Below are 23,207 nucleotides of genomic sequence, written 5' to 3' on the forward strand. Positions count from 1 at the left end.
AATTAATTCTTTTCAGATCATGATGCAATAAAAACTACATTCAACAAAAAGCTAGGGGTAAATAGACCAAAAAGTAATTGGAAACTAAGTAACCTCATCCTAAAGAATGAATGGATGAAACATCAAATCATAGACACAATAATTTCACCCAAGAGAATGACAATAATGAGACAAAAATTTGTGAGATGTAGCCAAAGTGGTAATAAGGGGAAATTTTATATCTATAGAGGCTTATTTGAATAAAATAGAGAAAAGGAAGATCAATTAATTGGGCTTGCAGCTTAAAAAACTAGAAAAAGAGCAAATTAAAAACCTCCAATCAAATAGTAAACTTGAAAATTTAAAATTAAAAGGAGAAATTAATAAAATTGAAAGTAAAAAAACTATTGAATTAATAAATAAAACTAAGAGTTGGTTTTATGAAAAAACCAACAAAATAGACAAACCTTTGGTAAATTTGATTAGAAAAAGGAAAGAGGAAAATCAAATTGTTAGTCTTAAAAATTAAAAGGGAGAACTCTCCACTGATGAAAAGAAAAAATGAGGTAAAAAAATAAAAATTTTTGTTTACATGTTGTTGGAATACACGCGAGCTGTTGGAATACATGGGAGCCATCTGACAGTGGCTGCTGGAGATCCATCCCAGACCCTCAGCATGGTTCTCTTGTGAAAGGATGATATAAGGAGACTGAGAGGCAGTTGCTGTTCTCTGACCTCTCTGACTGAGAGGCTGTTGAATGTTGTCTGACCTCTCTCCTCTTCCCTCTGACTCCAATTTATCTCTTTCCCAATCCACAACACCTGTGTCAGCAAAGGCTGCCTTGCAGCGCCTTCAGATGTTATGATTCATAGCTATGGAGACTCTCAGAGAATTGACCTGTTCCTTAACATGTAATTGAGAAAAATAAAAACTATATGTAAAAAAATACAATTGAAAATAAAAATAAATTCATAAATGCAAGAAATGACAAAATGCAAGTTAAAATAAAGCACTAGCATAGCAAAGCATAGGAATAAAGGGAACTTTCCTTAAAATAATAAGTATCCATGTAAAACTAAGACCAAGCATTATAGTGGATATGTAAGGATAAACTTAGAAGTCTTCCCAATAAGACCAAGGAATGTTCAAGACTGTCCATTATTATAACTATTATTCAATATTTTATTTAAAATGCTAGCTATAGTTATATAAGAAAAAAGAAATTGAAAGAATAAGAATTAGGCAATGAAAAAACAAAACTTTCACTTTGTACAAATGAATATAACACATACTTAGAAAATCATCTAAAAAACTAATTGAAATAATCTATTACTTTAGTAAAGTTACAGGATATAAAATTATCCCATATAAATTATTAGTATTTCTATTTATTACCAAAAAATCAGAAGGAAGTGATAAAAAGAAAAATTACATTTAAAATAATTGCAGACAATAGCAAATATTGGGAGTTCATCTGCAACTAACTATATGAACATAATTACAAAACACTTTTCATATAAAAATAAATCCAAATGATTGGAGAAATATTAATTCCTCATAGGTAGGCTGAGCCAATATAATAAAAATGGCAATTTGACCTAAGTTAACTTTTGGAGAGGTGCTGTACCTATCAATGAATGCAATCAAGTGGGCCTTAGGAAGCATTGTTAACAAAAAGTAGTGGAGTTGATGGAATTTCAGCTGAGTTATTCAAAATCATAAAGCATGATGCTATTTAAGTGTTGGATTCACTATACTAGAAACTTTGGAAAACTCAGCAGTGATCTCTGCATGGGAAAAGATGCCTCCAATCTTTAAATTACAGAACAATTGAGCTTATCTTACACATTAGCAAGGTAATGCTTAAGATTCTTTCATAGTATGTAACTGAGAATTCTCAGAAGAGCAGGCTCGTTTTAAAAAGAGGCAGATAAACCAAATTGGCAATATTCACTGCATTATGGAGAAATCAAGGGAGTTCCAAAAAAATCTATTTCTGATTCATTTTTTACTAATTGAAGCTGACATTCAACATATGTTGGGTCTGGATACACTAGAGCCAAGGAGTCTATTGCCACCATTAAGCACAACTTCTTTAGGAAATTCCAAGTTATCTTCAGTGTATCCAAAATATGGATATTTTTGTCACACAATCTTCCAAATCTTCAAGTGTTCTTAAACTAGGATAGGTGAGCTTGTTTTTCTAAAACAAATTTTGATAACTGTATTTTATGCATTTAAATCCATTATTCTAAAAAGTAAGATTAGATTACCAATGGATCTATGGCTAACCAAAAAAAAAAAAAAAAAAAAAAAAGATTCTGGAGATTATAAAGATATTTTCTTTAAATGTCTCTCATAAAATGAGTGAAACATGATGATCACTTATTCTGTACTGTTCAGGAAATTAATTCAGTACACATCCTTAATTTTCACAATGACATCCATAAACCAATCACTAATAAGTGTTCAACCTAGTTGAAACAGGTGGCATTAGAAGCAATATTCACTTTAGGATTTGGGGATACCACTTTCTTGTAGTAATCTTATCTGACTGAATCTTCTCACTCTCCTGTGATGGATCCTCATCCAGATCATATTTTCCAACCAGAAGTGTCCCTCAGGATTCTTTCCTGGGTTCTTTTATCTTTTTCCTTTATCTCAGGGTTTCTTAAACTTTTATCATTTGTAATCCTTTTTTGCCCAAGAAATTTTTACATGACTCTGAATATATAAAATAGATATACAAACCAAACATTTATTGATATGAGATCAGAAGAGATCCTGAGATTAGATATATGGACTGGAGAATCTTCAACAACTGTTAAGTATACAAAGTGAAGGAGTTAAAAAAGAAAACCCAGACCATAATCTTGAGGAACACTTAAAGTGAGGGGGAGAGTATGCAATGAATAATGAACCAGTGGAACAGGTGGGAAGCAAAACAGGAAATTGAAGTGTCAATGAAAACAAGAGAGGAACAATGGTGAATGATGGTCAATAGTGTCAAATGAATTAAAGAAGGAAAACAGGTTGAGAACTGAGAAAATTACATAAAATTTGGCAAGTAAGAGACTATAGGTAACAGTGAAAAGAACAGTTTCAGTCTATTAATGATTTATATTGCAAACAATTGAGGAGTAGAGACCTTGAATATAGATATCTTTTTCAAGGAGTTTGGCTGAAAAGATATAGAATAACTTTAAGAGATTGTTAGGGTCTAAATAATATCACCTACCTAATAAATGGTATAATAATCTTGCATATCCAATGCATGAGGGAACCCTCGGTTGTTGTTACTTTATTTGCTCTGTATTTTGATTAAACATCTTTTGCTGTATTCCCTGTCTTTGGTAAATTTAGAGACTGTTCATGAAAATTAGTCTGCTTGATTGCTTATTCACAGAGTATCTTAAATCTAAGATAGTTTTTCTAGGTTCCCATTTGAAAAAGTTGAAAATACCATACATGCAAAAAAAAATCTTTCTCAGTGCTTTTTTATACTCATTTTTGTTGGATTAGTGAATTAGGATTAGAAATGAAGTGAGAAATCTAGGCGAATCTTTAATTTTGCAAATTTGGTACCTGGGGACTAGGAGGTTAAGTAACCTATCCAGATAAACTTGAGATTTAAATGCAGTTCCTCTGACTAAAACTTTAGTGCTCTTTTCATAGCAAAATAAATAGATTTTCCTGCAAAGAAATTCATTGGCCTGTTTGACAATCAACTTAATGTGATTTCATGAACTTCCTCTAACCTTTTCATAGACTTTTCTTCTTAAAACAGGATTGTAAAAATTTAAATGAAATATTTTTCTATTCTGTATTTCTTATATTTAAAAAACTAAAAAAAAAATCATTTCAGGTTTTAACAGTGCCTTTTTTGATAGATATTTATTGTAAAAATAAACACAAGTAATGGCTTGCAAACTATTAGATAAACTATTAACTTAAACTATTAAATGAACTTTAACAAAAAGTGTTGTCATTTATTTTGTATACTTTAGCATGTTCCGTGAAAAAGTTAGCACATGTCAATTATAATGACTAATTACTCATCAGTTGAATATAGATTTTGTGCTTTATAACAGTTGCCCTTTAGGCTATTTGGGCCTGATTTAAAACATAGTGCTTTTTTTTCAGGCATTGACTTTTTAAAAATGTCACCATAATACTCCCAGGCAGATAGCAAATAAGGGGAAAAAAAACCTCTGGAAGTTTCCTTGGACAATATTAGCACAGTTGAGTCTGGCAGAAGATTTTTAAAAATATTCAATCTGCTTCTTTAACTCATGTTAAACACATTATGATAACACTATAACAAGCTTGTTGACCGAATTTTCCTATATGTAAGTTTACAAATTTGTCTTTCTTTCTCACATTAAAATCATAAAAAAGACTTTATTTTACCTTTATATATTACAAATGTGGAATTTTGACAGCAAAATCATAAAAGAAGAATATAAATAAATAACATAATTTTTCTTCATATGCAATTTCCTCAAGACATATTAGTAATTTTGAAAGTTACATTAATTATTTTAAGTTAATGAGAAATTGTTTATTAAATTATTATTTAATTAATAACAATAGTCAAGACTAGTCATCAAGTGATAAACAGCAAGCAAAAATAATCTGAATCTCCCAAGAAATAGTGATATTCTAGCCACAAAAATGTAAAGATTCTTTATGATGATTCTATCATAAGCTTCTTTAATTTCATTTCATTTCTCAGAATTTTCAGGTCACTTTTTAAGCATGCACTAATTTCCATTCCTGGATCTTGAATTAAAACTTTGTTATAACATATTCAAGTACAAATTTCTTAAGGTACTCTGAATTAATCAGCAACAATCATAAAAGGTCACTTTACTAACTCAATCTTACCTTTCCTCAGTATACTTTTTCCTTTTTCACACTACATTTTCTTCCAAGGTACCAGATGGAAATTGTGGGAAGATTACAGAATAAGGCAAAAGATTACCTGGCTCTCCCAAATCCATCACCTCCCCCAAATAACTTAAAATATCACCTCAAAGTAAATTTTAGAGCTTCAGAATTTTTTAAAAATTTATTCTTATTAAGAGTTCCAATTTTTTCTCCCTCCCTGCTTTACCACCTCCTTCCCATGCTAACAATCTTATATGGGTTATCTATGTACATTCATTTTAGATACATTTTCAAATGAGTCATGTTGAAAAAGAAAAAAATCAGAAGAAAAGGGGAAAATAATGAGAAAGAAAATGATAAAGCAAAATTTTAAAAAGGTGAAAATAGTATGCTTTCATCTGTGTTCATCCTCCATAATTCTTTCTCTAAATGCAGATGGCATTTTCCATCCAAAGTTTATTGGAATTGCCATTACATTCATGTACCATACCTTATCTAATTGATTGAGATTTCACTCATTTTCCAATTTTTTTGCCATTACACACACACACACACACAAAAAAAAAACCAATTACAAACATGTGGGTCAGTATTCTAATGACTATCATCATTATTTGGGTAGTTTGAAAGAAAGACTTGAGCTGAGCTTTGTATGGTAGGTTGATTCTTAAAAAAAATGAAACCTTATAAGAAAAAATAAAAATGAGTAATTATCTTATTCAAATGTGGATGGAGATCTGGTAGTACTGAAACTTTACTCTTATTGGAAATAGTTATAAAGGGAACAACAGATACATCTAGAGGGGTATAAAAATCTTCTAAATTTAGAAAGAACAAAAGGATGTAGGGATAGGTTAAGGGAAGAACTTTTAGAAGGGTGTGTAGATTAAGCATTAAGAGGGAGAGGAAATAAAGGAGCACAAAGATAGATAAAGATGGCGGGAACAGGGAGAACATAAGGGAGGAACTCTTATAGTAGTGCATAGGTTAAAGAATAGGAAGTCAAAGAAATAGAATTAGAGAAGTAATAAGATAAATAGAAGGATAGTGGGGAAAAAATAGGATGGAGGAAAATACACAAGAATGTGAATGAGATGAATGTACCCATAAAATGGAAACAGCAGAATAGATTAAAAATCTGAATTCAGCAATATGTCACTTGTAGGGAACACAATAAAAATGAGATATAGAGTTAAAATAAAAAACTGAAATAGAATTTATTTTGTGAAAAAAGCAGGAGTAATGATCATGATGTCAGGCAAAATTAAATCTAAAATAGATTTAATCAAGATAAACATGGAAACCACATTATGCTAAAGAATACAGACAATAAATTAATGTCAATGCTAAACATATGTACTAAATACTGTAGCATCCAAATTTTTAAATGAAAAGTTAAATGAATTACAGTTGGAAATAGCAAAAGTATAATAGTGGGGGACTTTGTTTTTCCCTTCCTAAAACTAAATAATTCTAACCAAAAAATAAATAAGAAAGAAGTCAAGGAAATGAATATAATCTTAGATAAGTTAGATATGATAAACATATGGAGAGAACTCAATGTGAATAGAAAAGAATGCATCTTTCTCAGAAATTCATGGTATCCTTAAAAGTTTATAGTCAAGTAAAGAAAAGGAGAAATATTAAATGAATCCTTTTCAAACCAAAATTCAATTTAAAAAATTACATTAATAAAGAATCATAGAAACAGGTTAAAAATTAATTGGAGACTAAATAATCTAATGTTAAAGGAGTGGGTTAAGTCATAGAAACAATAAATAATTTTATTAAAGAGAATGACACAGCAAATGCAGTAATCAGAAAAAAATAAATAAAATTTATCTTTCTAAATGCTTACGTGAATACAATAGAGAAAGAATAGATCAACAATTTTGGTATGCAATTTTAAAAAACTAGGAAAAGGACAAATGAAAAATCCCCCATTAAACAATAAATTGGAAATCCTAAAAATTAATGGTAAAATTAATAAAATTAATGTAATAACCTGTGAAAGATAAAACTAGAAATTGTTTTAGGAAAAAACATTAAAATTAAAAAAAATTGGTTAATATGATTTCACACAAAAAAAGAGATAAAACCAAATCACTATTATCAAAATGAAAAGAATGAATATACCACTAATGAAGATGAAATTAAAGCCATTATTAGTTGTTTTGCCCATATATGTGACAACAAATTTAACAATTTAAGTAGAATGGCAGAATACTTAATATAATATAAATTGTTCCAATTAACAGAAGAGGAAATAGAATATCTAAGTAAATGTACTTTACAAAAAGAAATTTAATAGTGCATGAATGAGCTTTCTAAGAGAGGGAAAAATTTACAGTGGAATTTTACCAAACATTTAAAGATCAATTAATTCCAACATCATTGAAATAGGCCAAGAAAAAATCCTACCAAAATCCTTTATTGTGTTGATACCTAAACTAGGAAGAGCAAAAACAGAGAAAGAAAATTATTGACCAATTCATCTAATAAATATTAATGGGAAAATTCTAAATAAAATACTAGCTATTTGACTTACAATAAAATGTCAAAAAGATTAGACATTGTAATCAAGTGGGAGTGATACCAGGAATACAAGGCTTGTTCAGTATAAAGGAACTTATCAGCTTAAATGATTATATCAACAAAAAAAATCATATTATTATACAAATAAAAGCAGGAAAAGATTTTGGTAAAATACAATATCTATTCCTAGTTTTAAAAAAAAATCACAATATTTGAAAGCATACATATAAATGTATTTTTCCTTAAAATGATAAGAAACATCTATCTAAAACTGTTCATAAACATTATTTTAATGGGTCTTATGACCAATATTATTCAATATTGTACTTAGCAGTAGGAATAAAGAAAAGAAATTGAAAGATTCAGAATGGGCAATAAGATAATAAAACTATCTCTTTTGCAGACAATATCATGTTATACTTGTAAAATCCTAGAAATTCATCTAAAAAGTTAATTGAAAATACAAATAATTTTAGCAAAAATAAGTCATTGGCATTTCTACATATCACCAATAAAGTCCTTTAAAAAGTACGAAGTGATATTTCATTTAAAATAACCACAGACAATATAAAATGATCCAAAGTATATCTACCAAGACAAAGTTAGGAATTGTGTCAACATAATTATAAAAATTTTTTATTCAGAGTCAACTTAAATAATTTGAGAAATTCATTTTTCATGGCTAAGTTGTACTAATATAATAAAAATGAAATTTCTACCTAAACTAATTTAGACATTGTAATTCAGTGTAATCCTAGTCAAATTACCAGAAAAAATATTTTATTGATCCAGAGAAAAATAACAAATTTTATTTGGATGGTGAAGAATATTAAAAGAATTATGAAAAAAATGTAAAGAAAGGAAGTCTAATCATATGAGATTTAAACTGTATTATAAGATAGTAATTATTAAAATTATCTGGTATTGGCTAAGAAATAGAAAGATGGATAATATAGTAATATGAAAAAATGCTCTAAATCATTATTGATTGTAGAAATCAAAATTCAAACATCTTTCACATATATTCTCACACCTATCAAATTGACTAAAATGATAGAAGGGGAAAGGACAAATGTTGGAGGGGATCCTGGAAAATTGGGACATTAGTTCACTGTTGGTCTAATTATGAACTGACTCAACTATTTTGAGAGCAATATGAAATTATGCCCAAAGAGTTGTAAAACTGTGTTTACCCTGTGACCCACTAACATCACTACTACGTCTGTTTCTCATGGTGATCAGGGGAAAAAAAGAAAAAGAACCTATATATTCTAAAATATTTACAGAAGCTTATTTTTGGTGGCAAAGAACCAAAAATTGAGATGAATGTTCATCATTTGGGAAATGGCTGAATAAGTTGTGGTATGTGATTTGATGAAATAATGCTGGGCTATAAGAAATGATGATCAGGTTGATTTTAGAAAAACATGAAAAGATATGAAATAATGCAGAGTGAAATTAGCAGATCCAATTATTCTCTAATAATTCTCTAAAATTAATTATTCTTTTAATTTTTTCTGTTTTGTTGTAATTTTACCTTGCTCATTTGTTATTTTAGTGTGTTCATTTTTATTGGTCTTTGCAAAGAACCAGCTTTTAGTTTTATGTATCGTGTCTGTGGGGAGGGGTGTTCTAATTTATCTATTTCTTCTCTAGTTTTTAACATCTCCTCTTTTAATGATTAATTTAAATTTATTTGTTGGATTTCTAATTTTTAAATGCATATTCAGTTCACTAATTCTATTCATTTTGCTAGCATATATTTGTGGAAATATTATCTGTCCCCTTGAGAACTATTTTAACTGAATTCCGGAAATTTTGCTGTGTTGTTTCATCATTATCATTTTCTTTCACATACTTATTATTTATTTTTTGATCAGCTTATTATTTAGGATTTTACTTAAAATCTCAATTTAGGTCTATATTTTTGTGTTTGTGCTCTCTGAACCAGTGATAATTTTTTTATTCTGTTATAGTCTGTAAGGAACATATTATATATTAAATATTTTATTTGCAACATGTTGATGCCCCAATATGTAGTCAATTTTTGTAAAACTTTGCTGTGGTTCTGTGTATTCTTTTGACATCCCACCTAAATGATGCCAAAATTTTTTTAGTCTAGTTTTCCAGCAATTTGTTCAGGTCTATATTTTTCTTTTTCTTTGTCTTTCTGTAGGATTTGTCCAAAACTGAAAGGGATATTATATCCTACTGTCACTATTGTGCTGCCCTCTATGTCTGCTGGTAGCTCAGTTAATATTTCCTTTATGAATTTTGATGCTAAGGCATTTGGAGTACATAAGTTTATTACTGATATTGCTTTGTTGCTCTTAAGGACTTGAAATAACTTTCTATCTGTTTGCAACATTTTTATTTTGATTTAAAAGCTCTGGATTTTGTCTATACTGTTCTGGATGTTTTCATTTGGGAGGTTTTTTCAGAAGATGACAGTAATTTCTATTTTCTCCTCTGGTTCTAAGCTAAAATCAATTTTCTTGTAAGGTTTCTTCAAAGATAATGTTTAGGTTTTTTTTTTTTTTGGTTTAGTCACAATATTTAAATAGTCTGATAATTAAAAAATTTTTTTCTCCTTGTCTGTTTTCCAAGACATTTGTTTTTGCCAGGAAAGAACTTACATTTTCTTCTATTTTGTCAGTTTTTTAAATTGTTTTTTAAAAATAATTCTTCTTTTCTTATGGAGTTACTGGGTTTCATTTGGGCCAACCTAACTTCAAAAAATTTGTTGTTTGTGCAACAAGCTTGTGCTGATGTAAATTCCATTTGCAATTCTTTCTTCCATGACTCTAATTTCATTTCCAATTTTTTCTCTAGTGTTTTCATTTCACTGACAAAATTTTTTAACTGTTCAAACTGTTGCTTCATCTCTTCCAAGAACTGCTCATGTTGTGTTTTTCTTCAGACTTTTGCTTGCGAATATTTTGATGCTATTCTTTTCTTCTAGGTTTCTGTCTTGAGCATCTCTGTCATTGTAAAAGTGTTTTATGATGGGATATATTTGCTATTTGTTCATTCTTCCAGCCTACTTTTTGACTTCAGACTTGATGTTAAGGACCAGACTTTATTTCTAAAGGTAAAGTCTAGGTTGGTCCTGTTACTGGTTTGGCAGAGCACTGAATATTGTATTATCCCAGCATCTATGGGATAGTTCAGCTATCAAGCTTTCAGTGTTCTCAAAGCATTCTAATCTAGGAGAAAGTCTGATTGCTGTCCATTTGAACTGAATTCTGGAAGTACCCACCTGTCCTGGGTTTAGATCTAAACAACAATAGACTGCTACCAGGCTTAGTTTCAATCAGCAAGTTGGGATGGCCAGTTGGTTTAGAGTGGCAATCTTCTTTGATTTTGAATTCTTGCTCAAAGTATTTTTATTTTTCAGGCTTTTCAGTCAGGGGAATATCTACCATAAGTACATGAAGATTTTTAAACTGGTGTAATGGGCAGATGAGAACAATTTGTTCCAAGGACCATAGAGGTGGATGACATAGGTGAAGTGGAGAGCTCTAAGTTGTGGAGTGCTTAGAGCTAGATCAGGCATCAAATTGAATCCATTGCACCCTGGGCAATTGCCAGTTTTAACATTACTCTTTATAGACTGTAAAATTTTTTTTAAAAATTATACCAATAAAAGCTATTATTAATTATATTAATTAAAGCATTTAAAATGTATTGCTAGAAATTTACTTGTAGTTTAAAGGACAAACATGGTAACAGATTAACTCTCATATGTTCTTTATCCATATTAAGAAAAGTTACTGTATAATAAAAATATTTTTAAAGACAATTATAATCACATAAAAAACAGTATTTCTTAGTTTTGTCTTATGACAGTTGGTTATTAAAAATTGTTTCTTCATGAATCCAGATTCTGTCAAGACCCTGTGCCAAGACTATCCCTCTCTTTTTCTTCTTTCCTTTTATCATATTTTTGAGAGCCAAGACCCAGCAAGCAAGCTGTGCTTTGAAATTGGCATAATAACAATCTTTTGCACTAACCCTCTGGATGATTTCAACCGCAGCAAAATCCCAGAATTATTTCACACCAACATCAAGTGGTCTCTGAGCTTGGACAAGCACTTATACGTCCCATGTTCTGATCATAAAATCCTGCTATGAATCAAACTTGTCTCATTGTTACTTTTACGTCTTCATTGTCAGGGCTACAATTCATTGTGTTGCCATTTGTATAAATAATGAGATTTGTCCACACACAATAGAGGCTAGGTGAGATGTAGGGTAGGGGGATAGTACCGTGGTCTAGTTTCCCTTCTCCAGTGGAATTAAGAAAGCTTTTTGCTTATAACCACTGTCAGCTCATTGGTTTTATTTTGTTTTATTTTTAGAGATGCTGTTTTTGTCTTTCATTCTCAAAGAGGACCATGACCTCAGGAAGGTGATTCGATGACATGCAAGTAACTTGGATTTAAATGAGGAAGGGCTATGAAGGTCATCTGCCTCACTTCCCCTCCAGAGCCATCTGGGGCCAGTGGCCAGATATAGATCAAGACAATAATCCCTGTGAACTCTTTGAGGTATTTTTAGAGTTAATAGCAGTTGTGTGACCTCAGTGACTCTTTGGTCATTTGGTCACGGTAGACACTTCAACCATGTCCTCTTAAACCAAGAAGGAAAATCTGAATTCTGATTTGATGGAAATGTTTTAAAACTCCATACAGTAGCTGTACTGCTTGTGTGTTTTAATCAGTGTTTTGTCTATTTGTCATGTCATTGTGAAATAGCTAATGGGTTAAAATCCTTGTTATAACAAACTACCTGAGAGGAAAAGACACAGAATAAAATGTATATACTCTTTAGAGAAAATAGCAAACAGTTTTTCTGCTTTAAATGTTACTTAACATTTGCAGAGCTAACACTATTAGTCCCTTTTTATACATAGCAAACATGTGACCTAAGCAAAGCATGAAAGTTATTTGAGCAGTGAGATCCTCAAATACTTGCCCTATCTACTTTTCTGATTGTTATAACAAAGGCACATTATAAACCTTAAACAAACATTTTAAAGAATTTTTTTAGTTTTATTTTTACTTCTACATTCCACTTTCTTTTACTTTTATTAAAAAAAAAATCTTTAGACTTTAAAAGACTTTACATATTGTAAAGTCCTATATAGTTGCAAGAAAAGTCAAAGCCACAAGGATGAATATACTTAAGACTTTCCTTGATTTCAGCTGACATTCTCATTGTCTACCAACTAGCTCTTTTTCTTACCACATGACAAATTAATTGAAGGAAAAGCTTTACTGCTTGAAAGAGCTAATGGGAGGGCAAAGGTTCTTCCTTTGCTTTTCTTTGTGCTTCCATCTACTACTTAAGAGGTCAGCCAGGGGAACTGGCCTGGAAAAAGTACAAACATTAACAAAGAGTAAACAAGACTATTATTATTTGCAGATAACATGATAATACACGTAGAAAATCTCCTTAAATAAGCAAAGGAGATAATTGAGATGATTAATAGCTACACCAATATTGCAGAATACTAAATACAATCACCAGCAATATAAATCAGCATTTCCAGGAAGCAAAGATAATAAGATGAATTTTATTCCAAATAATTATGAAATATCTAGGAGGTAACCTATCAAGACATACAACATTCATATAAACATCTATAAGATTACTTTACAGAAACAAAAGAAGACAAAATTCTGATAACCAAAATATATAAGGAATTGATTCAAAAATATAATACCAATCACTATTCCCAATGATTAACTGAATAGTTGCCAAAAGAGTATTTTCAGACTAAAAATGAACACATGAATTATTAATAGGAATGGAAATAATAAATTAAAAGATCAATAGATTTCTCTGTTTCATACATATTGATGGAAAAAGATGAGAACAGTCAATTTTGAATGACTTAAGAAAAAAATGACTTAACTGTTCATGATATTTTTGATATCAACTTAGACATTAGACATTCTTAGACTTAAGAAAAATGACTTAACTGTTTTATATATATATATATGTATACATATATATATATAATAGAGAGAGAGAGAGAGAGAGAGAGAGAGAGATAAAAAAAAGTGAAAAAGGAAGGGAGGGAAAGAGGGAGGGAGGAAGGAAGGAAGGAAGAAGCAGCCACTTTCCCCCATATCACATGGATTTCTGGATGTATTTACTTCTAAGATGATCAGGATTTATATATATATGTATGATAACAATACAAACTCTCTCACATTGGCTTGTTTATCTACCCTCCATCCCCCCTGTCAAACTTGGCTGACCAAAAATTTAAAAATACATCTTCCTTCTTTTTTTGGTCTTTCTGTCTTTCTCTCTCTTTCTCTATGTCTATCTGGCCCTATTTCTGTGTGTGTGTGTGTATGTCGATATCTGTCTCTCTCCCCTCATGGGGAGAGACTCATATGAGTTTCAGTTGATGATCAGTTAGTTTTAATAACTTCAAATAGCTTAGAAAACAAGAGTAAACACTCTGGACATTACACCCATAAATGTCACTGCATGAAGCTAAAAATGGGGAAAATTATCTTTTTCTTCCCTCTTCCCTCTTCCCTCTTCCCTCTTTCTTATTCAGTTAGTGGAAATTGTAGTATAATTTCTCTAACCTGAGTATGCATGCATATCTCACTGGCCTTTTGATGATCTGCTAGCTCTCCTAACAACTGATAATAATAGCATTTATATATCATGAGAAAGCTTGTAAAATGTTTTTATATATTATCTAATTTCATCTTCATAATGAGTTTGTTGCTATTGTTATCCATATTTTATACCTGAGGAATGTGAAGAATGAGATTAAATGACTTGCCTAGATGGCACAGGTAGTAAATGTTTGAGGCAGAATTCAAATTTAGGACTTCTTAACTCCAAATCCCTGATTCCATCTAAATTATACCTCATTTAATTGTATTTTTGTTTCTCACCTGCCTGATAGCCATTGGATAATCCAGAATGAAGATCTGCCTCAGGATCCATTTGGACCTTCCATTCTCCTTTGCATGCTCAAGGTTGCACTTTATTCGAAACTCATTCAAGTAAAACACAATTTCAAGAACTTGGGGGAAAATTGATAATGTCTGCCTGGCTAGCAATCTCATTCCACCAAATATTTATGGCAATGCTCCTGACATCAAGAAAAAGAGCATCAGGTTAGCAAAGGACCCAAGAGCATGCCATACAAAAATCAGTTGAAAGAACTGAGACTATTTAGTCTCTAAGGCTATAAATTAACAGATAAGTTGATCATCTTCTCTGGTAAAGCGTTTCTTTACTGTGAGTTCCCTATGGATGAAATTGCAGGTTTGGACAAAAAATGCTTGTATGTGATAAATAGATAAGTATAAGGATTTCTTCCATGAATGCAGATCACAATCTCTCTACAACATAGTATAAGGATTCAAGAATGGTTTTAGACAACAAAATCTATTGTGTAATGTGATGATAATTTTTTCTAAATTTCCTTAGACTAGATCTCAAAGAACAGACCAGTCTAAATATCCAGCCTTTTTTTCTCGATGACCTTGTTTTTGAAAACCCCAATTCACTACCACTGCACAGTAAGGCAAGAGAATAAGGCTTGATTAGAAATATAGTACATATATATGGATTTATTTATGGATCTCAAAAATGATAGCTATAAGTTGGAGAAGTCACAGATTTGAGAAAGAAAATGTTGAAGGAAGAAAGGTAGTTTAGACTTTGAATACATTTTGATAGTTGAGGAAAGAAACTGTATCTATGAATTTGCTGATATAGGGAATAACTAAATGAGGAAACTCCATTTAGTTATACAGATTGGTACCTTTTCTGCAACTTCTTTAAGAATATTAAAGAATTGTGTAGGGAATCGAGAAATTAAGTGACTTGCCTAGTGTTACATAGATAATAGGAAACAGAGATAGGCCTTAAACACAGATTTTTTTTGGTTCCTAAGCTAGCTCTCTATCCACTATACCACATTGCCTCTGAAAAAGTTTTCTGAAGTATTAAAATCTACATGATGATTAATAAAACAGATAAAAGCATATATATGTTCCATTTTTAATCCCAAAGCTTTTACTTCCTGAGTTTTTTATTTGTATAGGAAGGAATAAAGGAAATTATTTGAGTTTCACATGAGTTGATTGAGTTGATTTAAGAAAGGAGATGGCCCAGTAAGAATACAATAAGAAGACTTAAAGTAGATTTTGTTTTTGGCATTTGAATTTATTTATCTATGTTCTGTCATCAATGATTTCACCTCACCCAGCACATGACATGAGATTGTTTCAGGTAGGTATAAAATCTTGAGAAGGAGAGTTCTTCATTGGATCTAATTCTTAAGGATGACTGATTCTCTCTTCCTAGGTCCCTAATTACCACCATGAAATTGATATTTTTGTTCTCAGTCACGGTTCTTTGCTTCCCCTGCAAAGGTAAGAGATTCAATTTGATATTTGATAGACCTGTCTAATTATTTGGATTTTCAGCCTAACATCTTTCAATTATTTTTCTTATAAAAATCTTCCCTACATAATAGGATATATTAAATCTTTGGCTATTACCTTGGTTAATATCTCCATTAAGCTCATCTTCAGAATGCATGGTCTTAATATTTAAAGGAAATATTAAAGCAAAGTTTTTTTTAGTTTCTCACTGACATGAGTAAATAGAAGTATCTTCTGTATTTTTAACTATTCACCTAATTTTTTAAAAAAACCTTTTATTTAAAGTTTTGAATTCCAAATTCTCTTTCCCTCTCTTCTTTCTCCCTTTCCTGAGATGGTAAGCAATCAGATATAAGTTATACATGTGCAAATATATAAAACATTTCCAAATTAATCATTTTGTACAAGAAGACTTTAATAAAAGAAATAAATAAAAGAAAGAAAGTGAAAATAGCATGTTTCAGTCTGTATTCAATTATTATCAATGCTTTCTCTAGAGTGGATAGTATCCTTCATCACTAGTCCTTTGGAATTGTCTTGGATTTTTGTATTGCTGAGTCATTCACAATTCCTCATCAAACAATATTGCTGTTGTTGTGTGCAGTGTTCTCCTGGCTCTGTTCACTTCACTCTGAATCAGTTTATATAAATCTTTCCACATTTTTCTGAAATCCTCCTTGTCATTTCTTAAGGCACAACAATATTTCATTATAATGATAGACCACAACTTGGTTAGTCATTCCCAATTGATGGGCATTCCTTGGATTTCCTATTCTTAGTTACCTTCAAAAGATCTACTATAAATATTTTTGTATAAATAGGTTCTTCCCCCCCCTCCTTTTTTGATATCTTTAGGCTAGAGACCTAACAGTATTCACTTAATTTTGTTTACTCTATTAATTTAAAACAACATACTTAATCTTCTATTAAAATTAAACTCTTTAATCCAAAGTTCTTTTACCCATATTTCTTTTTTTTAATATTAAACTTTTTAATTTTCAAAACATATGCATGGACAATTTTTCAACATTAACCTATGCAAAACTTTGTGTTCCAATTTTTCCCCACTTTTCCCCCATTCCCTCCCCTAGATGGCAAGTAATCCAAAATATGTTAAACATTTTTACCTGTATTTCTAATTCTGTTATGCAACGTGGACCTTATCTTCTTCCTCCCAAGATGACAAACCATCAGGAATAGGCCTTGGGGGATCCTTCTTGTCCCCTACCTGAACCCCTATTGCTCAGTTCTCACTAGACATTAATCACTCACTCTAGGCTGACATACCACCTCACTTTATCACATCCATCAGCAGTTCACCATCTTACTCTATCCTAACCATTACTTTCTTCCTAATAGTAATTGATCGGAAACTACCAATTTCCCCTGATAATTTTCTTGCTTGATCCTCAAGTATCACCAATATTTTGTCTGCTAAGTCATCCTTATTAGATGTCTCTCTTAATTAGAATGTGACCTCCTTTAGATAGGGGCTATTTCAGTTTTCTGTTTGTATGCCCAATGCTTAGAGCAATTCTTAACACAGAATAAGCATACTCTTCCACACATACATTGTCTCAGAAAAAAAAGTCTTCAAAATTGTTCATTTAGGTATTACATCTGTATCTATTGTATATTTCATATGAATATGTGTATAAATTGTTCATCCTTTTCTGCTCACTTCTTTCTGTATCATTTTGTCTTTTTGAAATCATGTTTCCTCATTTATTTATTTACTTATTTTGGCTGAGACAATTGAGGTTAAGTGACTTGCCCAGGGTCACACAACTAAAAAGTATTAAGTGCCTGAGCCCAGTTTTGAATTTGGGTCCTCCTGATTTCAGGGCTGGTACTCTATCCACTGCACCATCTAGCTGCCCCTGTTTCCTCATTTATTATAGAATAACATCACATTCATATATCACAACTGGCTCAGCTATTTTGCAGCTATTGAATATTCTCTTAGTTTCTCTCTCTCTCTCTCTCTTTCTCTCTCTCTCTCTCTCTCTCTCTCTCTCTCGCCAAAAAAGAACTGCTATAAATATTTTGGCACATAAGAGAGTTTTCCTCTTAATTCTCTCTTTTAGGTATAGATTTGGCTGGGTCAAAAGCTACATGCTATTTGGTAGCAATTTTGTGTATAATTTTAAGTCTTATCTAGAATGATTGTGTACATTCATAGGCCCACAAACAATACATTGCCTGTTTTCTCAGAGTCCTTACAACACTTTATCATCATTTCCATTCTGATAAGTGGAATCTCAGAATTAAAATTCTAATGGATCATTAAAGCAATAATATAGTTTTGTTTTGTCTTTTTGCTGAGGCAGTTGGGGTTAAGTGGCTTGCCCAAGTCATGCAGCTAGAAAATATTAATTGTCCGAGGCTAGATTTGAACTTAGGTCCTCCTGACTTCAGGACTGGTACTATTTTTTTGCACCCATAATATAGATTTAAAAAAACAATTATGAATCCACATAAACACATTTATTACCTTTTAAAATATATTAATTAGTATGTTAATGCAACAAAATGATAAAAATTATATCTCTGTGCTAAATAATTTAAGAAAAATTTCAAGTGAACTTGAAATTAATTGAGTTTCAAAGTAAAAATTTTAGTTTAGATTATTTCCTGGGAAATAATAAACATTTCAGCTCTCCACACATGGGTAGATATTTGTGAGCATAAAAGACCACTTTACATCTGTTCTATGGCAAAAACTCTTAAGATTCCATTATGAAAGGATCTACTCAGATTTGCAAAAAGTAAGAAGAGGATTAGTGAAGCAAATTTACTAAAATGTAAATGTGACTTAATTGAAACTGAATTTAATTTTTTTATTTTTCTCTCTGATCATTACTACAGTTACAGAGTCTGTTGCTGAAAGTCCTATAAAAGCATTATCCTCCTTTCTAAAAGTATGAGGCATTTATAGGCAACATTTAAAAGTAGGAAGAATTAATGTGTCTGGATTCAAATTCACAAAGTAAATTAGTCTTTCTACTTTGTACCTGAAGAATGTGATATGTAAAAATTTAGGGACATAGTTTCTAAATAATTAATCATCTTATTAATCATGCTAGCACATACTTAATAAAAGGAAGATGGAGTATTTCTCAGGGTGGCAATTGATTCTGATTGGTTTACAAATAATGAGAGAATGAATATTATAATGAGAGTTTGACCTATTCTAATAGTGTGGGGGAGGGGATTGAATGTGACTTTGATCACTCAGATCTGTTTTACTAGAACATAATCCACCACATTTCATGATTAGATTAAATTCTTTGTAAGGTTCTCTAATTGGATGAGATTTCCCACATGACGGAAAGACATGTAACTCAAGGATTAGAGCAATCTCTTCTATTTAACAATCTTTAAGAAATTGAACAATCCACAAGCTTCTGAAAAAATTCTGATCCTAATGCAATAATTATTAATATAAAAGAGAAAAATTCATTTCTCTCAAAATCAGATTGTTTTGGAAGGATCAAGAGCTAGATAATAAAATAAAATAAGAACTCTTCACAGGAGAGATTAAACTAGTACAGTGTACTAGTACTAGTACAGGCATTAATATATGGGGTCCTCTGCTCTGGTTTTCCCAAAGGTACTTTCCCCTCCCATCTTTATGCTGTCACTTTCAAGGGTCCTTTGATTATTACACCTTTCTCACCTCAGGTTATATTGCTGTTTATATGCCACTTGGTCAGGGATTACCGGAGGTATTAGTGGTAAAGGAAGTAATAGAGGCAAAATGCCAACTGACATCTTCCTTCCATCCACCCAGCAAATTTAGCCAAGATCCTTGCAATAAGTAACTATAGCAACTGTCTAGTTTACACCCATAGCAAACCCAACACTAGCTCTCTAGGACTCCTCTTTTTCCACTGCACTTTTTGGAACCTTCATTGTTTAACTTCCCCTTCATTTTATATCTTTTCCTTTTGTCCTCTTTCTGTTTCCTGATGTTCACTGAACAAAAATAATTGTAAGATGATATATAACAATACGAAGAGGGGCAGCCACAGTGTGGTGACATGGTAGGAGATGGGTTCTAACTCTGGGCCTTTTTTTACCCTCACTTTGGATTCTAGTTTGTTCATCTATAATTATAATAACTATAATGATAATAATAGTATTTATAATGCATTTTAAGTTTGACAAAGCATTTCACATCTTACCTCATTTGATCCTCACAACAATTCTAGAAGTAGGTACTATTATTATTCTCATTCTACAGATAAGGAAACTGAGAAAGGTTAGGTGACTTGCCAGGATCACAAAAGAATTAAATGTGTAATGAAAAATTTGAACTTGGGTCTTCCTGACTCTGAATCCACCTCTGTCTCTGTGTGTGTGTTTTTGTGTATGTCTGTCTCTGTATGTGTGTCTCTATTTCTCTTTGTTTCTCTGTCTCTGCTTTTTTTCTCTTTCTCTTTCTCTATTTCTGTCTCTGTGTGTGTGTGTGTGTTTCTCTCATCACAGCATTTTCCATGTCTAATCACTTGAAAAGTCTTAACTTTCCCCCAAACCCAACTCTTCCAAACTTTCCTATTTCTGCTGAGAATAGCACCATTCTTCTTGTCTCATAACTTCACAAGCTTGGCATTCTAAGCTCCTCAGTCTCTGTCAGCCCATGTATCCATCACTTGCCAAGTCATGATACTATCTTCCCAATATCTCTCCTTACCTAGCAACTAGTTCAGAACCTCACTACCAGCCCTATTGTAATGGACTTTGAATTGGTCTTCCTAGGTTTCTTTTCATTCCAGTACATTTTTCATAAAGTTGTTAAAATGATTTTTTTAACAATGTAAAAACCCTAATAACAGAATGGATACACCCTTAGATTCCCCCCCCTTTATTTAATTCCTTTAATACCTTTCAAAAACATTAAGTTCTAAAAGGATAAAAGCACTCTCTTTGTTATAGTAATAGTATTCAATCAACATACAGCTGCTAGTAAATTCTCAAAGAAATCCCTTTTTTTAGTTATGTCTGGACTGTCTGCATTTCAAAGCTGCTACACAGCTCCAGCATTTTCATCAAAAATGGTCAAACATCCTTTATTTTATGATAGGTCCATCACACACACACACACACACACACACACACACGCACACATACCTGTAAAATTATATTTAACTTTGCAGAGGAAGGTTTTGTGTTTGTGTGTAAGCCATTATTTTTTGCCTTTTCAAATGTTGTATTCCAAGATTTCCCCTGATTTTTAGTAGAAGTTGCTAAGTCTTGTGTTATCTTGACTCTTGTTCCTTCATACTTGAACTCCTTTATAAATGCTTGCTTTATTAACATTTAATTTTTTAAAAACTCTGGATCTTGTCTATCATATTTTCTGAAACTTTTCCTTTGGGGAATTTCTTTCAGAAGATGGTCAGAGAATTATTTTTATTTTATCTTTGTTCTCAGGTTCTAATAGTTTATATATATGATTTCTTGAAATATAGTATTGAGGTTATTTGAAAAAGATCATAATTTTTAGGGAATCTAATTATTCTTAAATTATCTCTCCTTGACCTGTTTTTTTATGCCAGTTATGTTTTTTAATGGTATTTTATTTTCCCCCAATTATATGTAAAGACAATTTTTAGCATTCCTTTTTGCATGATTTTGAGTTCCAAATTTTTCTTCCTCCCTCCCCTCTCCTCTTCCTAAAATGGTAAGCAATTTGATATACATTACATATGTGAAATCATGCGAAACATTTCCATATTAGTCACAGTTGTGAAAGAAGAAATAGACCAGGAAGCACAACCAGTGCTTGGAGAGTCAATAAAAAGGAGCGGCAGCTCCTCACAGGTTTCTTTTGCCAACATTCAACACATCACTCTTGGAATATGGGGAATATATTTGCTAATCTCTTAAAGGAACTTTTTGGCAAAAAAGAAATGCAGGTTCTAATGGTAGGTCTGGATGCTGCAGGAAGGCAACTATTTTGTATAAATTGAAGCTGGGTGAAATTGCAACTATAATTCCAACTGTAAGGGTCAATGTAAAAACTTCAGAATACAAAAGTATTAGTTTCATGATGTGGGATGTAGGTAGCCAAGACAAGATCTGACCCTTATGGAACCATTATTTCCAGACACATGAGGACTGATTTTTGTAGTTGACAATAGTAACAGAACAATTAAATCCAAGAAGAACTGATGAGGATGTTGGCAGGGGATGAACTTAGAGATGCCATCTTATTAGTGTTTACTAACAAAATATTCCCAATGCCATGAATGAAGCTGAAATCACAGACAAACATGAATTACATTCTGTCTGTCACAGAAACTGGTATGTCTAAGCCACCTTTGTCACTCCATGAAGGAATAGATGAGTTGTCCAATAATCACTGAAACCAGAAATGAAATAATAAAAGTTCCTCCTTCCTCTTTCCTTCTCTCCCTTTTATTTCCCCCTATTTACCATTTGCCTTACTCTCATATGGCAAACTATGCTACTTTGTGGTATTGAGTGCTGGAAGAGGTTTTTTCCTACCATTTATCACAGTACGTATTGCTGTTAATGTGGAAAATAAAGGTCTGGAAATAAGTTTCTTATTTAAAGTAAATAGTTTTGTTTTGTTTTTTTAATGGGGCAATTTTTGGCAATCCTGTGCAATATTACTCAGCTTTTTTTAAAATACTATTTTATTTTTCCCCTAGTTACATGTCAAGAAACATTTTAACATTCATTTTAACAATATTTTGAGTTTCAAAATGTTTTCCTTACCTCACTCCCCTCCCCACCCATGGATCCTTCCCTTATCTTCTCCCCCATCCCTTCCTTTCCTCTTTATCCCTTTCCCATTAATTTAAACACTCTTCTGTATTCCATCTTAACCTATGCCACCCTTTCCCTCTCTCTTTATCTCTTTCCCATTAATCTATATACCTTATCCCACTACTATAAATCTATACACCTTTCTATACCCCACATCATCCTATTCCCTCTTCCCTTATTTCTTTATAGAGTTTGAAGGGTGTTATATCCGTCATGATATATATTAATATTGTTCTCTATTTAACCCATTCCTAATGTCAGTCGGTTTTCAGAACTACTAGCCCTCTTCCCCCCTCTAATTCCTTTGTGTTCGTTCTTCCTCGGCACCTCATTTGTATAACATAATTACAATTATTATTTTTATCTTTTCCTAGATAGTTTTGCTTTTTAGTCAGATCATGCTCAATTCTACCCCAATCTTTCTTTTGAGCCACTCAATTACTGATGTCAATCTTAAACATCTGGTATACATTTACATGTGAAAAAGCACACTTTGTCTTTGTTGAGTCCCTTGAAATTAATTTTTGATGTTGGCTTTTATATGTTAGATTTTCTATTAAATCTGAGTTTGA

At 31.6% G+C, this 23,207-nt stretch overlaps 1 pseudogene; it reads left to right on the top strand.

The window, feature by feature from the left end:
* Positions 1 to 21,701: 21,701 nt before the first annotated feature.
* Positions 21,702 to 22,156, top strand: LOC127564629 (ADP-ribosylation factor 1-like; annotated as a pseudogene).
* The last annotated feature ends 1,051 nt before the right edge of the window (positions 22,157 to 23,207 follow it).

Source organism: Antechinus flavipes, chromosome 5, assembly GCF_016432865.1.
Source record: "Antechinus flavipes isolate AdamAnt ecotype Samford, QLD, Australia chromosome 5, AdamAnt_v2, whole genome shotgun sequence".
Taxonomy (NCBI): Eukaryota; Metazoa; Chordata; class Mammalia; order Dasyuromorphia; family Dasyuridae; genus Antechinus; species Antechinus flavipes.